Raw genomic sequence first — 24,941 nt, 5'->3', positions numbered from 1 at the left:
TCTGATGACAGTTCTCACTTTAATCTCTACTCTTTTTCTGATATTAAAATTTCTAGTTGATATTTTCCAGATATATATTTTCTATGATTGATAGAAATCAATTTTTCTGCATATTACTGTATATGTGTCTGTGTGCTTTAAATGAGTATCTTTTAGACAACACACCTAGCTCTAATTTTTATTACAATATGAGAGTCACTGTCTTCTGATTGTTGTTTTACCTACATTGATTATTGAATTTTACCATAAATTATTTTTATTACTATTTTTTGTGTACTCTTATTTTATGTTTTCCACCTACTGCAATTTATTTTATGTTTCCCATTTCCCTGATTTCAATTATATGTTACTTATGGATCAACTATATGCATTCTATTTTTACTATTTTGATGGTCATTATTAATTTAGTAAGATTCTTTCAACTAATATTTTTTTTTCATCACTGATTGTATCCTGGGCAATGCTCTAAGCAGCGGGGATAAAAAAGATTAATATTTTGTCTATGTTTCCCTGTCAATATCTATAACCTCATGAACAACTATGTTTCCCCACAATGAACAGGACAAAATGTCAACACAATTCCCTTTCTCACCTCCCTGTCTTCCCCCAACAACTTCCATAACACTAGTGTCATCTGAAGTTTTAGTTTTGGATTTTTGTGCTTACACAAACAATTAAATTCTTACTTATTTATACATCAATAAGTTCTGTTTTGTTTCCTACATGTTTTTCCATCCCATAGCAATTTCTTGCTTTTGGAATCAATTTCTTTCTTTCAAAAGCTAAATCTTTACACACTCTTTTAAAGAGATTCTTCATGTTATTAGACTCTGATAATTAATATCTTATTTTTTTGCTCTAACACTGAAATAATATCTTAGCTGGATACAATATCAGATTCAAATCCTTTTTCTTGAAAACTTTCTTACATTCAGTGTTGCTGTAATCAGGGCTAAAAAGTATTGGATTTTAGTTCTGAAAGACAAGTTTTAGTTTCTCTCTGAAAATCATGTTTTCCTTTTTTTTAGTAATCTTAAAAATCACTATAATATATCTCAATGAGGAACTTTTTTTCCACTTATCTCTCCTATTCAGTTCTTTATGTGCCCTTTTAAACTGCAGTCTTACATCTTGCATTAGCTTTAACAAATTATCAACACTTTTTTCCCTCAAATATTGTCTTTCCTTCGTGATGGGTATTGCCATTACTATTATTAGTCTCCATATCTTTAGACTTTTTTTCATTCCATCACTTTATTCCCCGCTAATGCCTTCTGAAAGAGTTCTTCAATCTTATCTTTCAGCTCAGTAAATCCTTCTTCAAGTATATTCAACAAAGACTTTTCATTGGCAATAAGTAACCAGAAGATAAAATGAAAAACAGATGCCATTTGTGATAACAACAAAAACTACCAATTGCCTAGAAAAAATCTAGCAAAGATTGCCTGATAAGTTTATGGAGATTTTTTAAAAATTCTATTAAAAGATATCAAAGTAGATCTGAATAAATGTAATGATATAATATACTCGTGAATACAATGAATAAAATTTTAAAGATTTTAATTGTCCTGAAATTAATCTGTAAATTCATTGTTATTCAACACCAAAGCTAGATTTTGAAAAGAACTTGAAAAATTTATTCCAAAATTTATACAGAAAGATAAATTTCCATGAATTGCTAAAGCAATTTTTTAAAAAGTATAAAGAAAGAAAATACTACTACTAGGTATTAAGACAGAATGCAGCACCAAAGGAAAACCATCAGTGTGGAACTGGTGCAGGGACAGACTAATTGACTGAAGGAATAGAAAAATAAGGATTTAAACAGATTATTTGTTTTATGATAGAGGACATAGTACATAACTTTGGAGAAATGACAGACATTTTTGTAAGAGATTAGAAACTTGATTTACTACTTAAAAATTTTATTTACAAAAATAAAATTGGACCTCTAGCACATACTATTATAAAACAAAAACACACAAAAAATCCCAAACGGATAAAAGGCTTGAGAATGAAAGTATAACCAAGCTAACCATAGATTATGTTTACTGAAGCAAGATATAAAAGCCCAAATCACAAAAGAAAAGCAAACATAATTTGACTTTTGACTAATATGAGAATTGAGCAACATAAGTAAGAATTTCCGTTAATAATTGTCACTCACACAGGTTGTGTCCCTAGGAACCAGACCGTAAGAAAGAGATTACTGAGCAGGTTTATTATGGATTGTTCTTGAGGTCAACACCTGTGATAGGGAGGGAAGGGAAAAAAATAGAATTGGGTTAGAGGGAGAAATAGTGCTATGATGCAGTATCAATGAAGGCTTCTTCTCTGAAGCTGGAGAGAGGCTGGGGCCAAACTTCCCTTCATTTACCAGTCACTGGATGCAAACTGCCCTGGGAAGCATGTGTGAAATTGGGTGAGACAAATATCTCCACCCAAGGCAGTTCCTAATGAGGGATGATTATTATGGGATGCCTGCAAGAATCACTTTTCATCAATGAGGGAATAAACCCTCTGGTCCTGAACAAGGATCTGAGTGGTCAGTTACAGATTTCATTTCAATCACAGGACTGAGACTAAAGTGACAGCCTGGGGTTCAATACTTATGAATAAATAATAAGAATTAATATGTAAAATATTCAGTGACTTCCGTAGAACCCAGTAGAAAATAACCAAGGGAGAAAAAATAACAGAAGTAAAACTTGAATGATTCAATATATAGTTACCCTAATCTCATTAATAATGAGAAAAAGGAAGAGATATTTATTAAGGATGTTGACCATAACATTGTTTGCTGTAAAGAACTGGAGTAACTTAACTGTTGAATGCTAATGAAATAGATAGATAATACGTTGACAATGTGTTCTAATAGAACAATGTACATTAGTAAAAAGAAACCAATTAGTTGTACATAAAAGAAAAAGAATAGATTTTTAAAATATATAATGCTGACTATAAAAAGTAAGAAATAAGATTTGTAATGCTGATACCATCTTATAAATTTAACAAAACATATACAACAACTATCTATTCTTGCTTCTGAGGATAGCAGAGACAAGTGACATGGAAGTCTGAGCCTTCTGTTTGTGTAATTTACTGGTACATTCTGGATGTGCTCAGGTTGAAATCCAAACGCTGCTTCTACACCTGCCCAGTCTTATGTGATGGATCTGACAATATCCAGCTTAGGAAAGAAAACCTCAGTGGTATGGTCAGTTAGCAACCCATGGTCAGGCTATCAGTTTCTAGTAGGATCCATTATCGTGGCCGAAATGTTTGCTAAAATTGAGACTAGTTTTCTGACAGAGAAGGCATAATCTTCCTCCAAATCCTGGAAACATATTAGAGATTTTACTCAGCAAACTCTTCCTTGATAGATATATCATTTCTGTCAAATCTGGTGAATCATAAGGCCCAAGCGGCAAGGGACCTCAGGCTGGGTCTTTTTTCAGATTCTTCTCTTCCTCTAGGCCCCATTCAAAATGAACAGGTTCCAAGATACCAAGTACATGGGTCAGAGCAGCATTCTCAAGTTCAGGGTGTGCTACCTCCAAAATCAGAAGTTACCTATCAAGTCTCAATCAGGGATGTCAGATGCAAAGTGCAAAAACTTGTCCTTAGTCTTAGAAGGAATGTTTTGGCATGTCACAGGCCACTGGATCTCTACAACTGTGGCAGTCCCTTGAATCTTCATGAGACTTCTCTCCCACTCTCTGACACAGATATCTTACTAGAATATCTAGTGTACTTTCCACTTCCTAGTCATCAAACCCTATTATCATGATGTCATCAATGTACTACTAGTCTAGTGTTATGTCAAGGTGATCAAGATACCTGAATTCTCTACTGTGACAGAAAGGAGGATACGTAGCATATTCCTGGGCTAGGGAGTAAATATGAACTCCTGCTCTTACCATGTGAATAAAAACCAAATTTGATCCTCATTAATGAAGGGAATTGGAAAGTACATATTTATCTGCAAGAATGTTAATCCTATAAAAAGTGCCAAAGACTGTATTAATCTACTGTCATTTAACCAAGTGGTAGTCACAATAGCAGCTTCTGTGGCAGATGGTATCATACAGTAGCTGTGATTGGAGCTGCCACATGAATAAATTTATAGTTAATACATATACTTGTCAAGATCCATTTCATTTTTTTCAGGGTATATACAGGTGAATTGAATGAAACGCTATGAGGACCATAACCCCTATATCCTCTAGGTGTTTGATAGTGATATTAATCTCAGCAGTTCTTCTCATAATATAGTATTGCTTCTGATTTACGATTTTCCTCAGGATGGGTGTGTGGTTTCTGGGGCTTCCACTTGGCTCTAGATGCCCTGATGACTACCATTCACAGGCTATAATGACTGGGTTCTGCTAGCTGCCAAGCATTTTTCTCTCAATCGTGCACATGCGGACCAAGGAAATAACCACAGATTAGATTCAAAGATACTTGGATACACTGAAATGAACTTGAGTCAAACTCCACCTGGATTTCATAAGCTCCCATTTAACCAGAAAACCATGGTGGTGTTTCAGTTTCCATTGCATCAGTGTCAGCTCAGACCTTACATCTAACAGTCCTAGAAATGTTTGGATTTTCTTCATTCCTCAATGTTCAGTTACCCTGGAAATGGCTCCAGGTCACTTTAAGAGAATAATTGAGGGAATAATTATTCTATAAATTTAATGTGGCATTGCAGGCTTCATTCTCAAGAGGATCTTGAGCTTCAATCAATGAGTTCTGGATTTCAGAACTGACTTAGATCTGGAAATTGGGTGAGGAACCACAATTTCCTATTTTAGCAGCTGATGTCAGCCTCTGTCTCATCTTTTTTTTCTTTCTCTCCATTTCTCATAGGCATCTACTCATCTATCTCATGGCTAAGAATGCCATGACCTATTAGCTATTACCACAGATCACTGAAGGTCAAGGCAACTTGATGGCAAGTCTGGTAATTACATCTTCTTTGCCTCTGGTAATTGAATGCTATTCCCTGGCCTGATTCCCAAGGATATTAAAGAGCCCAGTTCAATAGCAACAACCAGACACCATCAACTACAGCCTGCAGAGTGCAATCACCACCAACGATGCTTCTTAAAGATACTGGTGTCCACTCAGCAGTGCATTCCTTATGGAGTGTGTCTTCTGGGTCCACCCAGGGATCTTAATCAAGTTATGGGTGCTTAAGTCTTAAATAGATAATCTATTCTAATACTATCAACTCCCTGAGTCTTTTGACCCCTTCTCAATACCATATAAGGGAGTTCCAATTTTTCATCACATTTGTTCTAGTCAAGTTATAATGCCATTAAGAAAAGTCAGGCTACACAATCCTTATCATTATTGTTGACCCTACACTTTTAAAACACCATAACCATCATATATTCCAGTGCCTCTCCTTTCATCTGTACTTTATTCCAAAGCAAAAAAGGTGAAAGCCTTAGTAAACATGATGCTACTGCCAGTCAGAAATTTTCAGCCTCCTACCACCACTAGAACTGGAATCCTTATTGTTCTCAGACAGGTGAGTAATCCAACTTTAAAATCCCATCACTGTAGTCTATTTTCTAAGAATTTTCTTATTATCAATGGTCCTGCCCTGAGGTTTCCAGAAAACAAAGCCTAAGTCAGAGACATTTATATAACTATCTTTTAAGATAATGCATTCCCAGGGCATAGGAGTGAGGAAATAGAAAGTGACGGAAGGGTGGGGGGAAGCAAATACAAGGATAGGTTATCATACTGTCTACTGCTTAGTATGTAGTATGACTGCTTGCTTATCCATGTGGCACTATCTTTCAAGCGACCACAGAAATGAGTGAATATTAGGGCCTTTTATCCAGCAAAGAAAGGGTAAAGAATTTATCCATTCTCTCTTGTCTCCCATTGGCCAAAATTATACCCCATGGAAAATTAATTCCCTTGCACACCTAACTTGCTCATGAATAAAGGGACTAAGAAGACACTATTGCAGCTAAGACCTCGGCACCAAGAGAATCTGAGACAGAAGGCAAGAAGTACACGGCATGGGCATGAGGCAAGGTACCACAGGTTATGCCTATAAGAAGTTGATTAGTGTCTATGCAAAGGAGCAGTTGGTTTGAAACAAGTGCCCAAATATCCAGAGACAGATGAAACCAAAAGATATGACATGGTACTTACATATGTAAGCTTAAAAAAATTTTTTTTAATTTCTGGAAGGAGCATATAATTGAATTTCTTTGTAATTAGTTCTGATGCACTTTGCCTGTTGATATCTAATTTATGCTTACTGTAATAACTGAATCCATGTCAACCTGTCATTGATTTGCATACTTTGTGCTATTTTACTGTTATATTTATGTTTAGTCATTTGCAATGCACTATGCCTTGTTTGCTATTTTATTCAGTAGTAATTTTAAAAGAAGAAAGAATTTTAAAATTTTGCTTTGGGATTACTTTGTATTCTTTAATAAAGTTCATGATTATATAATTTTTTTAGCTTCAAATTTAACAAAGAAATGTAACTTTTGACCTCCCTCTTATGTAAGACACGCAATGTGCTTTTACTGACCCATCCCTACATTTACAGATCTTTGTTAATTTAATATGTGGTACAGATTACAAGTTAGAGGTATAGATTATTATGCTTATTTTTTCCAATTACATATCTTGTTTTTCAAGTGACAATTATTACCCTTGTGTCTACATTAATGTGTACATAAATTAATTGGATTCACTCATATCAATGCACTCATATCAATCAATTCACTTATATCAACTCATATCAATATCAAATAAATCAATTTATCAATTTATTCAAATTTTTCTATTTTTTACTTCTCAATTTTAACTTTTGACCCCCTGACATGTGTTTGAGCAAACTTTTCAGAGATTTTATGTCAGTGCCAGAATTTATGAACACTTGCATATCAGAAAGTAAAAAGAATTCAGTCTTCTCCCAGGCCTATCACCTGACAGAAAAGGAAAAAAAGAAAATAAGCCTTATGAACACCTCTCAATTATCTTTTAGTATTTTATGTTGCAAAGGTTTAATTTTAAAGCTTTCCTGTAATTTGCTTTAGGTTTCTTGTATTTTTTTTATGGTCTCTAGGTAACCTACATATCTTGGGACCTGGATTTTAATAAGACAATTTCTTTATCCTTAACATTGCACAAAGCTTATAAGGACATCTGTGTTGCTAAATATTTTGAAGTAGACTGTTTGCTTCAGTTCTAGATATTTTTAAAATAATTTATTCTGCATGTTATAGTAAAATCACTTCAATAAGTATTTTAGAGTAATTCTCCCTTTGTTCTATGCTGAAGAATTTCTTTCATAAGTCAATTTGTGTCTGTTTACTTTATTTAGGGTAACTGTTGTTTATTTGCTTGTTTAGTGTGCTATGTGCTCATCCTTAGATAAAGATTGCTCAATCCTATATAATTGGTCTGGTTTAGCCTATTAAAAGGGGGCATAGGGACTTCCCTGGTGGCGCAGTGGTTAAGAATCCGCCTGCCAATGCAGGGGACTCAGGCTCGATCCCTGGTCCGGGAAGATCCCATATGCCACGGAGCAACTAAGCCCGTGCACCACAACTACTGAGCCAGCGTGCCGCAACTACTGAAGCCTGCATGCTCTAGGGCCTGCGTGCCACAACTAATGAGCCCGAGTGCTGCGGCTACTGAAGCCCGTGCCCCTAGAGCCCATGCTCCACAACAAGAGAAGACAACGCAATAAGAAGCCTGCACACAACAACAAAGAGCAGCCCCCGCTCACCACAACTAGAAAAAGCCGGCGCACAGCAGCAAAGACCCAATGCAGACCCCCCCAAAAAGGGCGGGGACATAGATTCCTATAGCTCTCTCACTACCTACTTGAATGCTGATAGAAGCCTCCTTGTATTCTTAAAGTGAAAAGCAAATCAACATACGTGGTTTTCAGAATAATTTCTTTTAGTAAGCTTGTAGTGAGCTGGAACCTTACTCTATTGCCTGGTTCTCTGTCTTCTAGGATAAGAACTTATTTCTGGATTATTCTGGCTGTGTTTACTTAACTTTTTTTCTCTTGAAGTAGTATATGGAAATCCCATACCTCCCAAGCATTGCTCACAATCACTGTCCTCGCCTACAGTTACACCACATGGCAAGTTTCCATTCACCACTTTTTCCCCTAATCTCCCTCTTTTCCTCAGCTTTATTGAGGTATAAGTGAAAAATAAAACTTGCATATATTTAAGTTATACAAATACACTGATGTTTTGATATACATAAACATATACATTGTAAAATAATCACCACAATCAAGCTAATTAACATATCTACCCTCTCATATACTTACTATTTTTTTAAGTCAAATTTTTTTGTGTGTGGTGAGAACACTTATGAAATATGCTCTTAGCAAATTCCACCCAGGTTCAATTCCTGGTCAGGGAAGATTTCTTTCTTCCTCTCTGCCTACCAACTTCCTCAGTATATCCCCACCACAGACTCCTTTTATTCATAGTGTTTTACTGGGAACTGAATTTTCTGAGGGTTTGAGAACTATATGTACTTGGAGGGTAGTGAAGTCTATAGAGGCAATGTCCCTAGCTGCCACCGAAAGTTTGTTATATTTCAGTAAATAGATGGCTGTTCAAATTTGTGGTTGGCAAAATCCCTGCATCTCTGAACTAGGGATGGATGGTAGGTGTAAACTGTAGTCTTGCTCAGCTTTCTTCCTCTTAGGTACTGCTCACCTTTGAGGGGCAAAGGATGCTATGGCCTCCAATTATTTTTCATCTTAGCCATTGCCCATGCAGTTACTGGAAACCTCTCCTAGACTCTGGTTGTTTTCCTTCTTTTCAAGATTGTTTTGACTTAGAAACTTTTCATCTTCTGTCAATGGGAGAAGATGGGAGGTTGAGAGAAGTTATTTCAGGGATGGTTTATGTGATGTTCAAAGTGACCATTTTTATTCTCAGAGCAAATAGCAAATAACATCTGTGACTTTGACCAAGGACATTTTAACTTGAGGGCTTAAGTTAATAATCAGTGAAATGGCTATATTTGTTTTTTTCCCCTAACTTAAAGACCTCTGTATATTAATTTGTGATATTGTGAGTTATAATAAGAAATAAATATTTGGTCGTCATCCCAGGTTCCTGGCTCACAGATCTCCAAATCCTTGGAACTTCCTGAGCTATAAGAGCAATGGGAACATTTTTTGTAAGAATATTTGATCTCCTGTCTTCAGTTCTGAAATTAATAAAGATGAACTGGGTGTGTTGTTATTCATAACAAGCCCCCTTCCACCACAACTGGGTTTATGTTATTGAGGTGACTTTTGGAAAGCAACTAAGGCTGGGGGCTTGTTGCCTGGGGAGCCAACATGACTAGAGGGTTGGAATATTCAGTCCCAGCCCTGCCTCCACACCTCCCTCACCCCTTGGGAGGGAGGGGAGAGGGACTGGAGGTTTAATCAATACCCAATGGCCAGTGATTTAATCAATCATGCCACTGTAATGAAACCTCCAAAAAACCCCAAAAGGACAAGGTCAAAGAGCTTTCAGGTTGAATGAGTGCAGATGCAGGTAGGGTGGTGTTCTCAGAGAGGGCATGGAATCTCTGTGCCCTTTCCCCATCCCTTGCCTTACGCAACTTTTCCATGGTATTCTAGTAAATAAACTTGTTTACTGAGTGCTGTGAGCTGCTCCAGCAAATTAATAAAATCCAAGGAACTTACAATTTATAACTTGGTAGAAGTACAGGTAACAATCTGTCGCACGCACACACACACAATCCTACTCACACTGAGAAAAATAACAGGATTCATTGGCATTATTCACAACATTATTTGAACGGTCAAATGTATTTAATAGTTTGATAACTAAAAGACTATGAAAGATCAATTTCAAAATTACAATGAATTAAAAAAACTAATTTTTTCTGAGATTTGATTGTGTAACGTATTGGTGGGTCCCTCAGATTAACCCTTTAAAGTGGATACTTTTACCAATTTAATGGACACTGTCTGAATTGTGACATATTTAGTCGAATAAAATAGAGGCCCATTTCTGTAGCTTAACCTTATAATAGCATTTTATTTTCCTCACATATCAAGAAGTCTGAAGGAAGGGAGTCTGAGCCCCTTCTATCATTTTGCTCTATCATCCACACAGGGAAGCTTTTATCTTCATGTTTGTCCAATCATGGAGGCAAGATGGCTTCTCTCTCTTCAGTTGTGCTGTAGCCTGGAGAGAGAGAAAGGGACAAAAAGAATATCGGTATTAGAAAAACAAAAATATTCCCAGAAGTCTCCAGCAGAAACATATTTGGACCTCATCACCTACACTTTTGTTACATTGCCACTCCTGGATACAAAAGAGTCTGAGAAGGTGAATGTTTTATCTGGGAACATTGCCAATCTGAGCAAAAAGGGGTTCTTTCTTATCAGTAAGGAGGTACTGAGGAATAGCTCTTAGGTAGGAAACTAAGATGGTCTAAAAGTCATTGAATTCAGAATGCTATATGATCACAACCAGTATTTTTAAGCAACATAAATTTTCAGAGCGATACTAAGTTTCAGTAACTATTCACTTTTGCTATATTTGAGGGTTTTATTTTTTCATGAATAGCCAGTTAATGAAATAATATAAAGATATGTTTTAAGTACTTTACTCTCTGCATTATACTTGTGAGACTGATGTCATTACAGACCATCAACATTTTTTGCATACTAGAATATTCTTTTTTTATATACCTTACTTTAGGGTGACATTAGGGTCCATGTTATAAACAGTACCAACCTCCTTTGGACAATATCTAAAATCTAAATAATAGTACCTAAATCCAAATTCCAAGGATTTTTCTGAGTTAATTACCAACATGTTTCAAATAACAATTTTAATGCCCACATACTGATAGCAGAATATTAAGTCCTAAATGGATTCTTTAAGCTAAATGTTGTACATTTATTCAAGAAACTGTTTTGTTTTGTATATATTTGCTAGCCTTAATATCTAAAACTCAGTATTTGATAGATAAGTTTTTTAAGGTATTAAAATTGTTACCTCTTAAGGACATTTTTCTGTACCTATAAAAATTTTTCTTAATTATAATCTACCTCCCACTAAAATGTAAATAGGTTCTCTGCATTCTTCAAAACCAGTCTTTAATGTTGATAATCAAGATGAACAGATTTTTCAATGACATTTAGGTGGTGGGGAGTGGGGAGAAGACAGTCAAGATAGGATATCTGTCCTAATATTCTGCCTAAATGACACTCAGAACTGAACATAGTACATTTTTCTAAATGCAAATCTAATACTAATTCGCATCTAATCCATATTACAGATTTACATCTCAAGTCCTCTGTGAATTCAATTAGAATTAATTCTACCTCAATTTACACATCTTATTGAATACACTTTTTCAAATCTAATTTTGATCCTGTTGATTTGAGATAATTTGTGTTTTATAAATAGTCACACACTAGGTATGATATAGGGTGTCAAATATGTCACATGACACATGGGATTCAGATAAAATACCATTTTCTCCAATTATAAAGGAAAACATGTATAATCTTGCATATGAAGACTTTACCCTTATTTGCTTATAGCTAAAGCATTTAGGAAGAAAGGATATATAAAAACACAATTGAGAGAATAACCGAACAAGAATTTTTAAAATATGAAATAATTAAGTAACTTTGTTTTCTCTCAAAATATCCCTGGAAGTATGCTCTATAAGGTAATTCTTCTCCCTCCCCTGGACAGAATTTTGATTCGTGCCCCACTTCTCTCTTAAATAATAAAAGTCCTCCTGGTACTTTAATCACTTTCAGCTTAGAAACTGATAGGTACAGCTAGAGTAAATAATAAAAACTCCAAACTTCATTCAAAATTAAAGCTTCTGCACTCACCTAATCAACCATGCAACAGAAGGCAGCCCTGTAGTATACAGTATGACTTGGATAGATACTCTATTTTCCCAACTTGTCTTCTTCCTCTCCTCAAATGCTGATTGGCACTGTTTCTGACCACACCAGGTTTTAAGATGGTGGAGAGAGGAGATGTGAGGGTATAGCAAAGCTCCTGCATGCTTGTACTTTTGTGAGCTGCCATCATTGACTGCTGTCTGGTTTGGAAGGTGTCAAAGCTGACTCTTGGTCTTTCTCCCTTGCAGGGTGTTTCATTTCCTTGTAGGGTTCTTCAGACTATTTACTCCTCTCCCCATTCATTAGCAGGCATCTCTCAAGGGTACTTCACTGTGATTTGGGTCTCAGCAGGCCATCTCTTCACAGACTCTCTTGTTGGGATCCTGCGGTCTTTTAGGCATCTCTTTTGATAAAATCCATTTAAGATGACTGTGGGTCAGCTTTCAGCCACATATGTGTGGTCCACACCTTCTCTATGTACCTTTGGTTCATTTTTAATTATAACTTAAATTATTTTTCAAAACCAAGCTCTCTGTGCTATTGTCACGACTGGTATTTTTCAGATGTATACAGATGTGTTTTAATTAATAGCACTTAAATTAAGTTCAAAGCATAACTGAGTCATAGTTATTTTGCAATCACGAATACAGAACATTAAAAAAAATATTACGTGTGACGAATGCATTTATTGATTGTTAAAAACACTGAGGATGGCTAAGATAGGCCAACATCCTCTTTTACAGACAAAAAAACAAAGAATCAATTTAGTAAAATTGTTATTGGCCAGAAGTAGTGTGATTTATATGGCATACTTCATGTGAAGGTTTATGTGATGCATGGGGTCTAAAGTAAACATATGTGGGTTTGAGTCCTATTTCTATAATGTATTAATTATAAGTTACAAGAAGTTGACCAAGTTTAATAAGGTAGGTAATCTCAGTTTCTTCTTCTATAAATTAGGGATGATAATAGCTCTAGTAATTATATTGTTTTATAATTAAATAAAATGCAATACATATGGTGTGTACCACATAGTAACTTAATAATTGTTAGTTAATTTTGCCTTCTAACACTGTCAAATTATATTTTTTTAATTACAGCTGTGGCTTCTTCAGGTATCAATTTTATTTTTTATGATTTCTGAAGTTAAAAATAACATATGTATTATATGAACATATACACATATATGTACACATATATTTTTACATTATTTTCAGGTCATTATTAAATTACTATAATGCAATAGTTAGCAAGTGTTTATTAAAATGAGAATCTTTGTTTATTATACTACATAAAATGAACTTTATCAGGCTATACTTAATTTTTCTGAAAAGCAAATAAATCAGTAAAGGTAAGCTCCTACCTTTAATGATTTAATCTTTGGAATTAGTAAGCCAAGTAGAGAAGCTCTGGTTTTCAATGTAATAGAAGAAACAGACTGTTAAAGCCCTCCATGACAAGCTGGGAGAAAACTCTGTAAGAATTTGGATACATAGTTTAGGATTTTATGATGCAAATCCTGATTATTCAGATGTTCACAACTCCTCATCATCTTCCCTTAACAAGTTATTCATGTTGGTGGCCAAATAATCATCAAGCTATTGCTAAGTGGAATGGTTAGTATTGCATCTATAGCATAGTTATCCAAAGAGAGGACACTAGTATTGTTTCCATGTAGATAGTGTCACTACATCCTTGTTTGTTTATACCCCTCATAACTATACATTCATTTCAAGAATCTGAATGTAATGAATGCTCAATATCTTTTCTCCATGTGCTTAAAAGTTTTAGGAAAGATTAGGACAAGATTTTGTCCCCTGATCTTATTTTTCTCTTCCAACACAGATCCGAAACAACACTGCAAGGGTATACTGTATAACACCTAGATCACAGTTCTAGACAATGTCTCCTTCCAAGAGCTGAGATTCTAAGATACATTATGTTTAACTGTTAATGAAACCTATTTGGGTGTACTTAGTTCAAGATTAATGTTATTACTTTCTAGGCCAATTCTATGTAGATAACAAATATTTTCCCTTCAAAAATGTTAATGTTTTGTTCATAATAAGATGACAATTTGAGTTATCTTTTCCTATACATTTAGTATATTTCATATAAATATATTTGAAATATCTCTATATACAATTCCTAGGTCTCTCCACTGAAAGGGCTTAGAAGAAATGGCCCAACAGTTGCAATAAACAAGACAAATCACCATATTCTGGTTTCTAAATATCATTCTCCACTAAAAATTATCACAGTTAATTGTGGGGAAAGGCAGATTCCAGAGCTGGCGAATAAAGAAACAAGATAAATTTCGAACATTTTGTTATATTAGGAAACAAGGAAATGTTCAAATAATCAGGGGGACACAGCAAAAGCATAAGCAAACCATCTTAAAGGAACTCCTACAAGCCAAATCTGAAACAATTTGAGCATCAAAATAAAGAATATTAGTATTCTAATCCATTAGATTAAATAAGAATCTAGGAGTCCATACTAACACAAACTTTAAAAACAAATAAATAAAGGGACTAATATTAAAGGCTTAGACCTCTACTCATTAGCTTAGTTCATTCAGTAAATGTGTATCAGGTGACTGTACCACAACTTCAGGACGAACCTGCAGGTGAAAATTTCTCCATGACTATAGATAAAGCCTAGAACAAATGCCAATCATTTAGACACTTATCTCCTTAGACACCGGGCAAGTACCAATATATTGGAAACTTCCTGGGAACAAAAAGCTCCAAATGTGTATTTCCAATTCTGCATGGTTACTTTAATGCCATTTCTCTGTCATCTCCTAAAGTATGATGCTGTAGTAGTTCCCTGACAGAAACTACCTTTGACTTGGCCTGCCAGAAGGTCTGTATCCTCCTTCCGTCTCTTGCTACATCTCCTATAATTTCTCCTTCCCAGCTCCTCATCCAGCTACTCCACACACTTAGGAATCGAAAAAGCCCTCAGCTTACAAATTAGGAACAGTGAGTTCTTTTAAATAAAACGTAATGAATGTCTCAAACATAATTCTATCACCCTAACTTAAAAAGAGGAACAAACAAACCACAAAAAACACACTATTAAATCATGATTTTCATTAAGTAGTACCTGGTTCTCAATGCTAACATATTTAAAAGGCTGAAAATCTACTAAAGTATGCTAAATGGAAAAATCGAAAACTGTGTGTTAAAAATTACTCAATCTTTCCACAATATTTCCATGAGCATAGTTTGCATTAAATATGAAGGATAATATTTAATTTAACATTTTATTGTTTAGAAATGACATAATGATAAACATTCTAGTGGTTATAGAATATGGCTATAGTCTAGAGTTAGTTTACAGCTATTAACTAGAATAAATATGTCATGGAAACTGTTCTGAAGATAAATGTTACATTAGTTAAATCACAACAGCAAAAAGATATCCCATTCATTCACTCATTGAACAATGATTTATTGAGTATCTACTATATACTACTAGTACCATGTACTATGCAGTACTACTAATATTATGGATCATAGGTACCCAAGGATGAATTAATAATGTCTCTGTCCTAAAGAAACTTACTAGTGATAAAAGCAGACACATAAATTAGTAATTGCAAAGCAGTGTCTCAAGTGCATAAGTCAATGGTAGCACAAAGACTGAGCAATTCTTTGGATGATGGGTGGGAGAGAGTGAGAGGTCTCCTCAAAGAGTGAAAGCTTGAGGTGGATTTTAAGAGATGAGCCACAGTTTATTAGGCAAGAATGAACGAATGAGCAGCTATTAAACAAAGTCACAGAGGCACAGACTAGCCTGGAACATGGTGAGAAGAGGTGAGGGAAGAATTAAATTTTCAGCCAGGTCCAACTTGTGGAAGGCCTTAGAGACTAACCTAAGTGGCAGCATAACTGAATGTATAAAATAATGAAAGTAGAAATTATTTAGTTTCTGACCTGTCCAGTTCCTTACCACCTCAGGACCTAGGTATTATCCCTTTCCCCTGCCTGAAAAGTCCTTCCCCCGGATTTTTACACAAGTGTATGCTGTGCCTCATTCAACTCTTGGCTTAACAATCACCTTTTAATACCACCGAACTGAATTAGTGCCACCCTACGACACCCACCTATTAATCTTCTATTTCCATTGTTGTTAAATCAATAGAGAACAGAAACACAGTTGTAAATATCAATTTTACAACTTTATGTAACATACCCATATACCCTTGATTTCTAATCTCTTTATTCTTGTAAACTAGACTGAGACAATTGTAGAAATTGCTAAGCAACGTTTGGTGTAGTACAGACTCTAGGGATTTGTTAGTTGGCAGTCTTCTCTTTATCCTGTAATGAACATATTTTGTTCACTAGTAGCCATATGAGTATGACTAAAGCAGAAGAAACCCTTTCAGAGATATTTGCATTTTATTATCTCAAAAGGATAAATCTCTAATGCAAATTATCAGGCAATATGACAAAACATAGTGAAGTGTTTTGGAGACAGCAGAAAAGATGTTTCTAGCCCTTTAAATCATACCTCATATGCAAATCTTCCTATCCTTGAGGAGACCTACATTTGTCTCCAGAGAAAAGAGCTAGGAAGTAAATCTCCATTAGTACTGAGAAAACTTAGATTTCTTTTATTTAGCATCCTGCTAAAGTGGGAGCTTCAGGGAATGTTTATACATAAACTGTATAAATGTGTATATTTATATACTGTATATTCATTGCAGTTATGTGTCTCCTTTTTCCTACTATTGTATTTTCCTTCATTCATTCAACCTCTGTGAGGACTACGAACATGAGTCATGCTCTCAAGTCATAGCCTAGAAGTGAGGCTGAGCATGCCTAGAATTTTGTAATACATCCTGATGAAAAGGATCAGGTAGCATTTCATAGGAGTTCAGTAGATAAGATTACTTTCAGCTGATTATATATAAATTAAAAAAACTTTTAAATAAGAGGTTTATTTAAGCTGGACTTTTAAAGAATCACCTAACCAAAAAATGGTTGGGCATCAATGAATCTATAGATTACATGAAATGATATGTACATATATGGAAGATATATGTACATGTGCATTTATGATGGGGGACGAAGGGTGGGATAAGATCACCAGTATTCATCATATTCTGAAAGACATCTCTGACATTCAGAATGGTTAAAAGCAAACTACACCACACAGAATAGTGTCTGGAGAGGTTTGCAAAATTATTAAAATTAGTATGATTAGAATTACACTCTCATTGCCTTCCATTGTTCATCAGAATTTTTGCTTCTTAGTAATCTGACTGAGGAAGCATGATGAACTTTTCTTTGAATTTTTTGAAGTATGTTTTTCCGAAGTCTAGAAAACACATCTGATTGTTCCTCACTATTTCAAGATAGAAAATGTTCACTTTATTTCTATATAAACTTTCTTTATACCTACAAGATTTTCTACTATTGACAAAAATTAAGCCCATGATAATATTGTGCCTTTTTTGCTTCTTTTACTTAATTGAAATGGAAACTATTGTCATTTAAAATCAATAACAAAATGATAAAAATTAATAGGGAGGATTAGAATATGGACATTAAACATCATGTTAAAAATACATGTAGCATATTTTAAAGTTTTAAAAAATTTATGATGGGAATTGATGGGAAACTAAAGGCATATACTAAAGAGATACATAGAGGAAAAAAAAGAATAAATTAAGATGTGCATTTGGAAAACAGGAAGAATAATAATATGAAAAAATAGAAGTAGTTATAAACATAAGAGATAATAGTATTTTATAGAGAAGAATTTTCTACAAGGATGAGTGCATAAAAAAACAGTAAGATGGTTTTAAAAGATTTAGAATCACAAAGTAGAAAGTGATGGCAAATGAAATACTCACTTAAATAAAAAAAAGGAGGGGATATAGATATAACTACTTGATGGCATGAAATCCAAGTACCTGAATTTTTGAAGTGTTTAAAAAAATCTAGTAAGGAAGGCTAAAAGTATAAAAGCTATAAGAATATCTTTTTGAGTTTAGTAGAATGTAAATTGATGATAAAAGATTGACAGGCACCAAGTGAGTAAAATGCAAAATAATAAAAAAAGACAGATAAATTCAGATATTGACATTCAATAAGTATGCCTGCATAACACTGCATAAGAAGGAATACATTTCCAGATCCCAAAACAACATTATTCTGTTGTATTTTGTGCATACGTTGAATAAAGTAACAAAAGCATCAGTCACAGAACAAAAAATTACTTTCATGCTTTCTTTGCTTGAGCTGGTCAAATTTCTCTCCATACATGTGAACTCTGTAGTTAGGATGGAGCAATGATTTAAACAATCTTGTAGTTCTCTTTCCTCACTTTGTGTAGTCTGTGTGGTCCATGAATTTCACACAAAGAGATGCTTTACAAAGACCAAAGTCACTTCGTTCAGAACTTTCTAGCAGCTAAAATGATCTAATACTCTCATAGATTTAAGTACTCAAATCTTGACTGTTCCCAGATCTTTTACACAGGGCCAGGTGACTAGTTGACAGTCCTGACTGAAAGTAATTTCCTGAGATCTGGAGATGCTGGACCATATATTCCCTCCCAATACTAAGACCAATACTAAAAATAGTAAGATGGCTCTACGAAATGCAGAAGCACAACCAATGACCATTAATCCTAGACTAAAATGAAACAGTTCTGGCCCTTCTACAAAAAATTAATTGATAAAAACCTAAATGTTACAATCATCAAAATATTTGAGGTTTTGAGGTAAAGAGAATTAGCACTACAATGTAATTTGACAAGATACCAAATAAAATATGCAGTTCCACGTGTTTGGAGAAGTCTAAGACCCTAATCCTTCCCCTCACTAACTTGCAGAGGCCTGATTTCTCAACATTAGATCCTCACCTTAGAATATAGTCTTCTTCACTGATCTTTCCTCTCCTCTCTGCTTAGTAAAAGATATTACAAATCAGAGTTCAGTGTTTTCCTCTTCTCATGTTTTGCACTCTGCTAGGTTAGGCCAAAGATTCAAGGTTTCAAAGTGTCCCCACGTCTATCTCTGTAGCCCAAACTCTCTCCGGGACTTGGGCTTGTATTTCCAGTCACTGGACTTAAGCTGTGCATATCTGTGGAGTCACTGAGCTGCGCCCAGAAACCACCAGATATACATGGCAAATCCTCCTGAAACATCATTTGGCAAAGTTTGAGGGGAAAGTCATATTTCACACTGGTATAAATATGAACCTACTACTACCGAGTAGAATCTAAAATCCATAGGACTTTTAGATGAAAACTGGAGACTTCAAGTAAGATTACTTTTGGGCTTCCGTGGTGGTGCAGTGGTTGAGAGTTCGCCTGCCGGTGCGGGGGACGCAGCTTCGTGCCCGGGTCCGGGAGGATCCCGCATGCCGTGGAGCGGCTGGGCCTGTGAGCCATGGCCGCTGGGCCTGCACGTCCGGAGCCTGTGCTCCGCGGCAGGAGAGGCCACAGCAGTGGGAGGCCCCCGTACCACAAAAAAAAAAAAAAAAGGATTACTTTTGGTTGGCGGTGGGTGAGTATATTATTGTTGGAGATGATCTGATAGAAAAGTCTAAGACACTTTGCATCATGCTAAATAATTCTCCCTTATAAATATGGATTAGCATTTTTGTGTGAATACTGTAGCAAGAGTGAAAAGAGGTTTAATGATAGGAATGGCCATGGACAAACTATGAAGCAGGTCAAGTTTATTCTCCTCCCCCACCACCACCATCACTACTACCTCTCAGACCCTGTCCCAAGGTCTTGAAGAATCTGGCTTCTTTTCTTAACCTCAGCCTCAAGGCTAAGTATATTCTGTCTTTTCTTCATCAATATGTGCTCTTCCGCATTCCATTTTCTTAAGACATTAGTATGAATGTAAAGAGATAATCGTTTAACACTAAATATAAAAATTCACATTAAGGTAGTGGTCAGATAGTGAAATTTCATACACTATCACTTTGGATATATCTGTTATTAGGCAGAATTCTGCTGAGCATTTACATTGTGCCAGAGAATGCGCAAAATGATAAGAATGCAAAGATGGACTAAAAAGGCCCAGCTATTCTTGTTGTGGAGGGCAGACTTGAAAATAAGGAAGTGTATTAGAAGCCATGTTTCCACAAAGGGTACATGGAGACATAAAGAAGAGTTTGTGTTATGTTGGTAGGAAAAAAAAAAGAGTTAGAAAAGGCTCCTGAGAGAAAAGGGCCTTAGAGGTATGTCTTAGAGGGTAAGCAGGTACAAGCCCCACAAACAGAGAGCGATGGCTGTATTTCAGGCAAAGAACCAAGAAATAGCCTCGGGAGTCAAGGAAACTAAGAAATTCAGGATGGATAAAACAAAAGGTTGTAAGGGGAAGGGGAGACCCAGGCCTGACCCTTTGGTAGGACACACGAGTCAGCTGTCTCGGGTCCCAAATATGGTGGGGTTTTGGCACAAGGCACTGTACCTCACTACCCTGATCAAAATATTACTGAAATTCAATTTTTAAATTTCTGTCTTTAATGATATTCCAAGGGACCTAGAACAGATGCTATAAAGGGGCTTCCTTTAGTCTGCGTTTGTTTTGGAGAATACACATTGGCTGGGCGCTCTGGATTTTAATTCCAGGGGGTATATAGCGAGATGTGGTTGGAGAGTTTGGAAGGGGCAGAGGAGGATCAAACCAAAATAAGGAGTTTGTACTTTACTGTGTATGTAATGGGCAGCATTAGTGGATTTTAAGCGGACAAGAAAGGAGAGGTTTCAGAAAGTTCTTTCAGCTAATCCAAACAGGTTTTTGAGGTAAAGGCAGGGAGAGGGAAAATAACCACAATAATATGGGGGTAGTTATGTTGATAATCTGAACTAAGTTAGAAACAGTGAGGATATGAATATGTGGTATCCTATAATACTGCAGCAGACAGAATGATGGCCCCTTAAAAGATATCTAGGTCCCAATCCCTAGAACCTGTGAATACATTATGTTACACGGCAAAGGGAAATTAGGTTTACAGATAGAACTAAGGTTGCTAATCAGCTGACTTTAAACTAGGGAGATTATCCTGGGTTACCTGGGTGCCTGAAGTAATCACAAGAGTCCTGAAAAGTAGAAGAGGTAAGCAGGGGTGTCAGTGTCATGGCGACGGGATGTGAGTAGGCCTTAACTGGCTGTTGCTGGCACTGAAGATGGAGGAAGGGGGCCATATACCAAGGAGGTCAGGCACCCTGTAGGAGTGGGAAAAGGCAAAGAATAGGATTTTCTAGAGATCCAGAATACACACAGCTCCTCCAACTTCTTAATTTTGGCCCCGTGAGAACCATTCTGGACTTCTGGCCTCCACAACTATAGATAATAAATCTGTGTTGTTTTGAACCACCAATGTGGAAATTTGTTACAGAATCAACAGGAAAAACACAAACACCCGACTCAGCCTTGGCATGAAGAAAGCCTGTGACTGAAAACCACATTGAACATTTACAGTCTCTTCTAAAATGTGAGTCGTATCTTCATCAGAGCTCTCTCTGGTCAGGCAGCTCTCACCTTCGTAAAGGTTTTCCTAGATGAGGAATACCGCACTTCGGTTTTACTGTTCGTGGTTCTTTACCCTTCCTCCTGAAACACTTAAAGATCTCTTAATATATGGATATAATTTTTATGTCTGTTGATCAACCAATTGCTGAGCTTTGTGTCCACTTCTGTTCAGAGAGTAAATTTAAAAATACTCACTATGAGGGACTTTAAATGTAATACAGCATTAGAAGTAGGAGCTTTAGAGTCACATGGACATGGATCAAGTCACAAATTCACCCCTTACAGGTAGTGTGGCTTTGGGTAATTTATAATACTTGAGCCTCAGTTTCCTCATCTGTAAAAAGGAATAGCAATGTCTTAGGTCAGGATCCCCGGAAACACATTCTGAGGTGAAGACTGTGTGTACTTGTTTTATTAACAAAACACTTCCAGGAAAAACACAAAAATAACAGAGTAAGCGAGATAGGGAAGGAAGTGATTTCAGGCAAAATTCTAGCATCAGCATGATCCTGCAGGGGAGCCTTGGGGTGTAAATTACACTTCAGATTTTCTTATTACTACAGGCTTTTATACAGTGTAGGGCAGTCCTTGGCAAAGGGTGTACTAGGAGGGAAGTGAACTCCTAAGTGGGTCCCCTCTGGCTCTCTGTGCCTGAAGGCAAAATGAGTCTAGTAGCCCTTGGGCAGTCTTCCAAAGAGAGTCTCAGGGGCTGGCTCTGAGAAGTAAAAGAACACAGAAGCTAGGGATAAGGCGGATCCAATCAAAGGGATCCTAAGGGATCAGGATGGAACTTAACTGGGTCTGCCACAAGCATCTACCTCATAGAACTCCTAAGGATTGAATGTACTTATGTTTTTCTTTCTTTAGCTTTTAAGATTCCTGAACTATTTTTCTTTTGGAATAGCACACAATATCTAGTGCCATGTTCTGCACATAGAGTGCTCAGCAATGAAATAATTCTTTCGTGACATAGGCATCCATCCCAGAAAGGATAAAAGAGACAAAGGAGAAATAAAGCAAATGTGAAGGTTACCAGAATAGAAAGTAACCAAATTAGTCTGAATCTAGCATTTCAAAATGGTCATAATTTCAGTCATATTTTTCAGAGAGCTGGAAACTTGAAAAACTTAAGATTCACATCTATTTGCTTTCATCTCTGAAAAGCTAGGCAAAGTAAACCAACCAACGAACAAACAATGTATTTATCTGATGACAATAAACCTTACAGGAAATGCCGCCCCTCCCACTGCCAAGAAACAATCTAAGGAGTCCCCAGAATACATGTAATTTTTTTCTTAAAGTATCTCCTTCTTTGCTATTCTGGTCCTATTCTGATAATTAAAACCTTCAAATTTGATAGCATGTTACAACTTTAAAGTGCATTCACGTTTAAGTGCATTTAAAGAGCATTCAATTTTACATGATGCTCACACAACCCTGTCATATATTTTCACTCCCGTTTTACAAATGAGGGAACAAGCTCTGACAGGGTAAGTGATCTAGTTAAGGTTGCACAGCTAAAGGCAAGATCCCAACTTCTGACACCCAAGAAAGCACTTTCCTCAGGGTTCTACATGATTCTTCACCTTGTATGAGTCAAGATCCAGTCAGGAGACAGAAATCACACCAAAATTAGAACAGGGAAAATTTAATATAAAGAATTATTAACTAGCAATTCTTCTTTTAAGAGAGAAGATATCACTAAAGAATGCAGGAAGAGTGGATTAAGGGAGCAGACACTACCTCCAGGGCTGTGGGAGAGTACTCAAGGAGGGATAACTTAGATGAACTACCCCCATCCCTGCTCTCTACCCTACAAAGCCTGAGAGACAGTCCTCATTGGAGATAATGAGGTTGTGGCCCATTTGACAGTCAAGAAATTGGTTGAGGCGTCACAGACCGGGCTGGTGAGAAAAACCACCAGCTAGGGGGCCCGTGAAACTTGCTAGGAAGTCACCCACTGGGTTGCTGGCGAGGCTTACTAGGAAGTCACACACTGGGGAAGTGGCCAAATTTCCTGGAGGGTGTGAAATACTGGTTTCTTGGATACCACTGACCACCACACCATAGGAGCAAGAAGAAAAGCACTGGAAACAAGAAGAGGAGCCCCTTTTATATGCAGTGTCCCTCCAGCACCTTCTATTGACAAGTGCTAACATTGAGCCAACTGAAAACAAAGAAATGTTTACAGGTTCCAGCTCTAATTATCACAATTCAGGGCAAAAAAAGATGAATTAGAAGCTTCCAAACACTAAATTAGCAAGCACACACCTCAGTGACTCTCCTGGGTTCTTAAGGGTAAAATGCTTTTATGTCAAATTCCTGCCCCATTTGTTTTCTTTTTCCCTAAGTACCTCTACAATAAAACGCAGACCCAACCTCTGGGGACACTATGTACTGACTGCTGGTAGGATATGTGGTAATTGCATGGGAAGAGTGTACAACACAGTGACTGAGACCACGTCTTGAGCCAAACACTTGGGTCTGAATATGAGCTTCACCACTGACTAAAACTGCAGCCTTGCAAAAATTAACCTCTGTATGCCTCAGTTTCCTTATCTGTAAAAGGGGATGATAATATTGCATACTTTACTAAGATGTCAGGAGAAATAAATTAATATATGTAAAGCCTATAGAACAACATGTGATAAATGTTAAAAAAGATAAATGATAAAAAAGAACTTCATAAATATTAGTATTACCCGTACGTGTTAGTTTGTAAATGGCATTTAAAAATACACACTGTATTTGGTTCTAATTACCAATTTCCACTTAAGACTGTATCTCATAATGCTAAAACCCAACTTCATCGGGTGACACTGGGCTACGGTACAAAAAGTCCTGCCCATACCTGGGCACTGCCCGCACCTCTGGCTGCAGATCCTGGCATTGCTCCTGGCTCACTGAATAATCCTCACCAATCAAAGCCAATTCATTGGGGACCCATTTTCTCAAGTGAAAAAAGACACGGTTAAATCATCTTTCTTTAAGATCTCTGACGTTGTGACTAGCTTTGATCCCCCACTTCCCCAAACAGTGAGTTATACGAGAAGGGGAAAAAAGAGGAAATTATCATTTTCAGTGCCTACCCATCTATGTCAGGCAAGCGTTTTGCACGTTCTGCCTGATCTCATCCTTACCGTAGTCCTGTCAGATTAGTACTTTTAATCCTATTTAACAAATAAGGAAACTGAGGCTCAGAAAGGTCGACACTTCATTCAAGATCATACTCTTGCTAAGTAGCAGAGCCTGAATTCAAACTGGGTCCTTGTTTGGGTCGACTAAGCATTTTAACTGTTCCGCTTGCCTCCCACACTGTCTTCATCTCAGACAGCAAGACTCCTAACAACTCAGTGCTTTTCATGCTTTGCTTTAAAGAGATGAGTGGGTGTGCACCTTTTTTTTTAAATTATCATTTTGAAACTACAGCAAATTAAATTCACCTACCAGTTACAGGAATTTAAAAAGTCACCCCTAACATCTCACACGAAACTAGCCTTTGAGTGAAAC

The 24,941-nt window shown here is 36.4% G+C and overlaps 1 long non-coding RNA gene across 1 annotated transcript in view; it reads right to left on the bottom strand.

The window, feature by feature from the left end:
- Positions 1-24,941, bottom strand: part of LOC137228920 (uncharacterized) — a 320,233-nt gene that overhangs the window by 294,416 nt on the left and 876 nt on the right. Inside the window, exons 2-5 of the long non-coding RNA XR_010945406.1 lie at positions 20,971-21,124; positions 13,278-13,388; positions 11,900-12,507; positions 10,089-10,226 (exon numbers count right to left, since the gene is read on the bottom strand). This is a non-coding gene — a long non-coding RNA (uncharacterized lncRNA). The remainder of the gene's footprint in view (positions 1-10,088; positions 10,227-11,899; positions 12,508-13,277; positions 13,389-20,970; positions 21,125-24,941) is intronic.

This window comes from Pseudorca crassidens, chromosome 8 (genome assembly GCF_039906515.1).
Source record: "Pseudorca crassidens isolate mPseCra1 chromosome 8, mPseCra1.hap1, whole genome shotgun sequence".
Taxonomy (NCBI): domain Eukaryota; kingdom Metazoa; phylum Chordata; class Mammalia; order Artiodactyla; family Delphinidae; genus Pseudorca; species Pseudorca crassidens.
This window is presented reverse-complemented; position numbering and strand designations above follow the sequence as displayed.